We start from the raw sequence: 8,187 nt of genomic DNA, 5'->3' as shown, positions 1-8,187 counted from the left end.
AAACTTTAGCATAGCCTTGTTCTTTCACGCTAACTGTATTGCACAGGAGAGCGAGCTGGATTGTATGAAGTGTGGACCTGTACTTTGATGGAAGGTTTGCAATCACCCAGTACACTGCACACATTTTGTGCTTTTTCTTTGAAGTTCCTAGGGGGTTTGAAACTTCAAAATCATCAGTGTAAAGACCAAGAGCAATTCTTAATTCATCAGTTTTGAAAAAGTAATTTCCCTTGAAATTAGAACCATCCTTGTAAGATTGGTATTCATATTGGGAATTAGTCTGAGTTGATAGGACATTGTCCAGAACATCTTGCTTGTTTAACAACTTCTGCAGCTTTCTCTGGTACATGAAGAATTGTTTGCATCTTTAAAAAAAAGATGCTAAATTATGCTCCAACTGACTTGTTAGATCCTGAAGGTCTGTGACTGTGGATTCTTCAGTGTCCTCTAGCTCAAGGGTGTCTACATCTGGCATGCTCTCTTTCTGAAATTATTTCTGACTTACACATTCTCCAAGTGTGTGTCCTGTGTTGTTTACTTTGATGAACATTGAATGTTGAGTACACACTAGTTTGGAAGCTGCAGTCTGCATAAGGGCACTGTACTCTTTGATTAACTCTTAGATGAATACTGCGAAGGTGAGAAAAAAATTCTGCCACAGTGCAAGGTTCAGTAAATTCACATAGCTGACAGCTGAAAGTTAACTTGACATTTTCAGTTTGTCCATCATGAGTGTTTGAGTGGACTCTGGATAAATGAGCCCTAAGTGCATTCACAGATTTAAATGTGCACAAGCATTTATCACGCAGACATGGAAAGGGGACAGTTCTTGTGTAGCCTCCATGTTTTAAGTGATCATGCCTTGGTAGTTGTGCTCTTTTTCAGTGATGAATGGACAGTATTTACATTTCCACAACATGCTTTCTCATAAACTACAAGATAGACAAACGTGAATTAGCTGGTTGTTTAAACTGCCTTACTATAAATCCACATGGGAATCCCGCAATAATATAAAGCAAACTACACAAGAATAGTTGAAAAATTGGTTGAAGGCACCCGAATATAACTGCTGTACCAATTAAAATGGAACTTAGCTCCAAAATGTAACTGCAACACCAGTTAAGATGGAACGGGTCATCGAGTTTCTAACCCGCTGGCTAGAATGCGTTTTTGCATGAGACACGTCTTGTTGGTCATTAAAACTGGATTAAAATGACTGGACCAATGCATTTCTACAGTCAATGTCTAGCAGCCATGCTAAATAAGTACAACGGTGAAGCTTACTTTTCTCTGTGCGTCATGCAACTTCAACTTGGCAGCGCGCCCAAACTTGGGAGTGAGGCGACGTATGAATCAGTTGGATGAATCGGTTGAATTAGATGGAACAGAGCACACAGTTTATGAAACGGACAAACACAAACAACCCGACTCAGAAAAATGAATTAAATTTCTCAAGTAATCATGAGCGCTATAGATTTAATTAACTACATCTAAAATTATATGTTTCCAAAACACAACCATTCAAGCTAACCAGATAGCTTAGCTAGCTAAATATTGGCTAGTCAAAACAAGTTAATAGCTAACTGAGCTAGCAAATAAAGCAATACGTAAAAGAAATGTGGTTGAGAAACAGTCAAACCTCAGCAAAATACAGAAAACTAGCTAGCTATTTTAACACTTCAGCTAATTCAGCTCCAACGGCTAAGTTCTCTGGCTAGCTATCTGTTTAAACTGTATGTTAACACCTAACCGATCAGTTTTTGAATATGATGTCAGAAAATGAACTGAAATACAACTTTAAATGGCAATACTTACAAAAATGTGAAAGGAAGTGAGGAAAATTCACATCTCCATCAGCCAACACGTCTTCGCATCTCCAACTCGAACAGGTTTCTTGGAATCAATCCCAGCTATTTGGAAATGTTCTAGAACTGTGTTCATGTGACAGACAGGAAAGCTAAAACTTGGATTATTGAGTTAATTTCTCTTAAAACACCAAGTACACATGATCATTCAAAGAGACAGTACAAACTACTTATCAAGATTAAGTGATGTCTAATACATGTAAGAAATGAAGTAACTTCAACTTAAATTTTTAAATACATACAGTGTTAGGGTTTACAGTGTGGTTGCGGATCACATCGAAGCTCATTTATTGTCACTATTAATCATTCGATTGTGGTGGGAAACAGTTCGACCTAAAATTAAGCCAAATGAAAGATCCCAGCTAACAGGGAACGTTCCCACAACTTTGACTAATGTTATGTAAAGGTTCTCCTAATGTTAGGAGCAAACATTCTCAAAATAACGTCAATAGAACGTTCTGTAAACGTTATGTGACCTTGATAAAAGTTCTCACAATGTTAATCTGAAACGTTCTCAGTGTAACGTTAAAGGAACGTTCTTTCAACATTTTTTTAATAAATAGTTTAAGGGACTGTATGTATGATGTTCTTTAGACACATATTAGGAAACATTATTCAACCGTTTTACACCCATTTTTTGAGATGATAAGGTGCAGAGTTGAAAACTGAATCCATTTTGCTCTACTGGACTTTTTTTTTGCGTAACATAATATTTAATTCAATAACAGATTTAAGATAAGCTGTTACTTTTCTTAGTTTTTTTTCTGACTGCATTCAATAAAAACTACATTAAAAACTGAAACTGCTGTTACCAGAAACAGTGAGTTTTCCTCAGCCTGTTTTGAGTGCTGTTGCCATGGTGACGGAGATTCGGCGGTTAAATAAGCGGACTGAACCGGTTTAAACCAGCTGCAGCAGGTCTTCTCCGGTTTACTCCAGAGGGGCGCCTGCAGCCACCTTAACTACAGGGTAAGAAGTGGAGAGTAAAATACTTTTTTTGTTAATGTTGCTTGTGTTGAGGTTTATATAAGGCTTGTAATGCGTTCTATAAAGGTATCACACGGATTTAGTATGTTAGCTAAAGCTAGCTTTTAATTTATCTCAATTGAACCGCTAGCCATTTAGCTAATGTAGCTACTTAGCTAATATTAGCCAACATTAAGTTAGTTAGCAAACTAGGTTAACTATCTTGCTAACTTTATATTAGTGATGGGCTTAATATGTTTTGTAATACAAAAATAACTCATAGTAATGTAGCTAATAAAATGATAAAATCGCCAAGGAACATTAATCGCAGAGATAAATGTCTATAAATGACGAAAAAAATAAATGTGTGCATTAATATTAAGATTTGCTAGCATAAAATTTTCTCGTTCCACCTTAAATGGTGCTGCAGTTCTTTGCGCCTGAGGCGTTATAATAACTTGCACCATTAAAGGTGGAGCTGGACAATTCGAAGAAGCAGCTGGTGAGCAGTGAGACAGGTTCAGCCTCGTTAATAAACCAGGGTAAATCTCGCAGGAGTTTATCTTGAACGTATCAATTAACATTTATAAATTCTCAACAGGCGAGAAAACGTGAGGTTTAGTCTGGTCGAGCATCACTTAAACCAAAGTAGCTAAGCTTTAACAGAGGAGTGTGGAGTGAGTTATCGCGAAACATCACGGCTGTGATTTGGTCGCCGGCACGAGCCGAAGACGAACTAACTGCTGTATGATATTGTGCGCGCACGCGCTGATTGGCGCCGTTTTCCGTTTCAGTGAGGTGAGATGAGAGCAGAGAAAGGCTGTAATCGCTGTTCTGTAAAAAGAACCGAGAGGGAGTCAGAGAGGCCTGATTTACAGGTAAACAGCGTGTAAATAAGCTGGGAAATAGGGCTTCACGTTCATGTGTGCGGGCGCGCGCCCCAGGGGTCTTTTTTTCTGAGTGGGAGAGAGAGGGAGAGAGAGAGAGAGAGAGAGAGAGAGAGAGAGAGAGAGAGAGAGATACACACAGAGAGAGAGAGAGAGGTACTCACAGAGAGAGAGAGAGAGAGAGAGAGATACACAGAGAGAGAGAGAGAGAGAGATACACACACAGAGAGAGAGAGAGAGAGAGAGATGCCCGTTTTTCTGTTGCCCACGTGGCTCTTCGTCTTTTAGCTACTTAATGTGTACTTCAGCTTGAGTAAATGGACAATTGAAAGTAAATGCCACTGCTTTCTGGAATTCATCTTTACGAAGCCGTTCTTGTTCAAATTTTCACGGTCCATGTAAATGGTGCAGCAGTTCCATTCAGGCGCCAGAATGACCTGCTGCACCATTTAAGGTAGAACTGGAAAATGCGACTAGGAAACCAGCTTCACCCATGTCAACTGTCTGAGGTCTGTCTTCCACTGAAACCACTCAGTGTTCTATTTTTGTTCCAAAAGAGTATGTCAATACAGTGTCAAAAGGCATTGAGTATCGATTCGAAGTGGATATATACACTATAAGTATATTAAGTAACAAAAACAAAGGAGTCTGAATACTTGTTTCACCTCACTGTAGTACTGTAACATGAATGATAGCTGGATTATGAAAGGAATTGTCAGCAAATATATTGGGAGTAAAAAGGCATAAAAAAGAAGGTTCTATGAAAAAGCACACCTTTGTATAATATGGTGTTTGTTTTTTTAGAGGCTTGCTGGGTCATGCACCCCAAGGTGGCGTCCAAGGTGTTTGAAGAATGTATTAGGGACACCGTAAAATATGCTCCACACAGGGGATCAAGGGTAAGTCACACCTTTGCTGTTTCCTTTCTTTTAGAGACATGTTACATTCTAGGGTGTCCCTAAATCTTTAAAGCACTCTGGTCCTGGTCTCCTTATGTTCGACAGTTACAGACTGTAGTCCGTGTGTATCTTTGTATAATTATCCCTCCTTTATCTTGTTCATCAATGGTCAGGACCACTACAGAGCAGATATTTGCCTGGTGGATCATTCTCAACACTGCAGTAACACTGACGTCTTGGTGGCGTGTTAGTGTGTTGCGCTGGTCTGAGTGGATCAGACACAGCAGTGCTGCTGGAGTTTTAAACACTGTGTCCACTCACTGTCCACTCTATTAGACACTCCTACCTTGTCAGTCCACCTTGTAGATGTAAAGTCAGAGACGATAGCTCATCTGCTGCTGCACAGTTTGTGTTGGTCATCCTCTAGTCCTTCATCAGTGGCCACAGGACTCTGTTGGCTGGATATTTTTGGTTGGTGGACTATTCTCAGTCCAGCAGTGACAGTGTTTAAAAGCTCTAGCAGCCCTGCTGTGTCTGATCCACTTTTGCTAGCGTGACACACAATAAGGCCATGTCCACACAGCAAGTAAAAATGGCCCAAATCCGATTTTCTCACCAAATTTGTTTTTTTTGTTCACGTTATCTTTTTAATGCGATCTATAGCTGACATTCCTCTGAACAGTTCACGCTCCTAAACTGATGTGCAAGCCCAAAAGAACAATGCCTCACTTCACTTGACACACTCGTCCAGAGTCAACGGTAACAGCCACTTGCTTAACCACTTTCTCCAGTTCATCATGCCTGCTTTTTTTCTTTTTATAACTGGTTTAAATCTGCCGCCAGAGAGGTTACTGTTTTGACAAGAAAATGAAAGTGGAACTTATCTGTCTGGTTTCTTCTTTTAAATAGCTCTGAAAGATAAACAATACTCAAATTTTTACAGCTCATACTATGACTGTCACAAAATACTACAGCTCATTCAGAGTTGAGTTGGATTGATGTTTGCATCACATGAATTCTGATCTGGTTGTTCAGACAGAGTCCTATTACCGCAATACATATCGGATTTCAATGTCAGATTCAGTATGTTTTATTTTTTTTTCCCCGTTTACACTGCCACACAGATAACACATCTGTGTCACGTAAGACAGAAAAGAACGGATTTGGGCCACTTTAATCTGCTGTGTGAACGTAGCCTATAACACTTCACTGTGTAAGCAGACCCTCTGCACTGCCAGCTTGAGTCGTTTGTTCATTAGTATGGCAGCATATACTATGTTTGTCACATGGTATCAGCTGGTACCAGATGTTGGCATCTGTAAATTGGTATGAGTAAGAGTACAAGTAATTGGTATTGATGAAGCCCTACTACAGACTGCAGTTACATTAAACCCCTTGGTTTTAGGTAATTTTGAATAATCTTTGCTTAAAATTCTGGAAAATAATTAAAAATTCATTCATTAAAAATAAGGCAGCTTTTAAAATTTTATAGAACATTGAAATCAAGATGTTATCACCTCCCCAGATACACATAGAATAAGTTTTGTGTAATTTTACTGTTTCAGTTTCGAATAACATTTTTCCAAATGTAAGAATAAATATTAGTTTTATTACATATTATATTTAGGTTTTCATAAAATATTCAAATCAAGCTTTTAACAGGGAACTCTACTGCAATACCAAATTCAGACTGTGAAGTTACATGAATTGCATTCTCTGGAGGTGTTCTTCAACAATGCAGTGTAGTCTTTTGCTAACAGTTTGATTCTTTCCGTTTATAGAATTTTTTAACATGGGCATATATGTTTTTAACTTTCCCAAGCATTGCAGAGGTCTTGTTCAGAATTTAAATATTTTTTATGGCATATTAAATAATGCCATATATCTCATGAAATTGAAGTGTAGAGAGCACGACCAGGCTTGGAATTTTTTGCAAGAGAATGCAAAACATTTGCAAGGGAATGCAATGTCAGTACTATTTCTTTTTTTTTTAACCATTATCCCTACAGGGCTCCATACTGTTCCACAATCCTCATATTTTATACTCAACTTTAAGGCCACTATACACGCCAGTTAAACACCTTGAAACTAAGAAGGCCCTCAGTACTTATCAACATTATTTAAACATCTGCTGCACAACGCCATCCTATCACACGCGAGGAATTCAATGAAAAAAATAAGAGCTACAGGCACCTCTTGCACATTTGATTAACCCCCCCCCCAACACTCACTCACACACACACACACACACACACACCTCTTTTGCTGCTCTACTTGCGCTATCTGGAACATTGCTGCTGTACTGTGTTTACAACCTCAGAAGCTGCTGTGGTTATGTTTATTATCTGACTGCGTAGCTCACAGATCACAGCATGTTAAATATGACTGCACCTTATTCCACTACCTCATGTCCAGAATGTGTGCTGTGTCGGTGCTGCACTGTCCTGTCTGTTTACTGTGTCTAATGTCTGTTTAATTTGTTATTTATTGTATTTTTCTAGGTTAATTTTTGTTTGCACACTCATGTCTGCACGTTCACACTTTGTACTTTGTTCCTTGTTGTTCCTGGAGGAACGTAATTTCACTCCACTCTGTACTTGTACATAGACGGAATGACAATAAAAGCCTCTTGACTTGACTAAATCAAAGACTGCAATGTAACTTAAAGGAAGCTTTGTGTTTAGCTGCCCAGAATGGATTGCATAGAGTTTAACAATGCTTTACATGAACTGATAAAGGTGAAAAAATAACTAATAAACCTGTTTGTTTACTTTGCAGGTGGAGAATACAGAGACGCCTTAATGGACTTCTCGACTTTTTTAATTTTTTGTTCATTCACTTGAATTGATTTATAATATTAGTAATAATAATAAATATTTATTAAATCGATTATGCTTGCATTGATTTTGCCTTAGTTTATGTCAGTATTATCATAGTAATTGTGATTGATTGCAACGAATGGAAATGTGGATGGGAGGGACTAACATTAACTACAGACTGAGAAAATGTTAATGAAATGTTAAAGTAACATTAAAAAATATCTGAACTTTTGACGCTGAGCAATGCTGGCTGCACAAACATATTGGGAAGATGTTTTAGGGTATGTTTTACTAACTTGCACCGAATGTCCTAAGAAAATTAAGAAAACATTCTTGTAACCTGAATGTTTTAACATAACTTTGAATGTTGTCAGAACGTTCCAAGACAACGTTCCTACAATGTTAAACTGTTGTTGCAAATGAGGTTGAGGTGACGTTCTGGGAACGTTCACATAACTTAAGAAAAACGTTCTGAGAACATTAAGAAAACTCCACAGAATAACGTTGAGGGAACATTCCAATGCAACATTCCCACAACCAAAATGGAACGTTAGGGGAACGGTCTGAGAACATAATTTTGTTAGCTGGGATGCTGCATTATTATTCATTATTATGCATCATTAAATTATCGGAGACAACGCGTTCAAGTGGCTGCGGATCACACTGAAGCTCATTCTTTGTCATTATGAAGCGTTCGATTATGGTGAGAAACAGTTCGACCTGAAATAAAGCCAAATCAAACACTGTGCGG

Source organism: Colossoma macropomum, unplaced genomic scaffold (assembly GCF_904425465.1).
Source record: "Colossoma macropomum unplaced genomic scaffold, Colossoma_macropomum, whole genome shotgun sequence".
NCBI lineage: Eukaryota > Metazoa > Chordata > Actinopteri > Characiformes > Serrasalmidae > Colossoma > Colossoma macropomum.
This window is presented reverse-complemented; position numbering follows the sequence as displayed.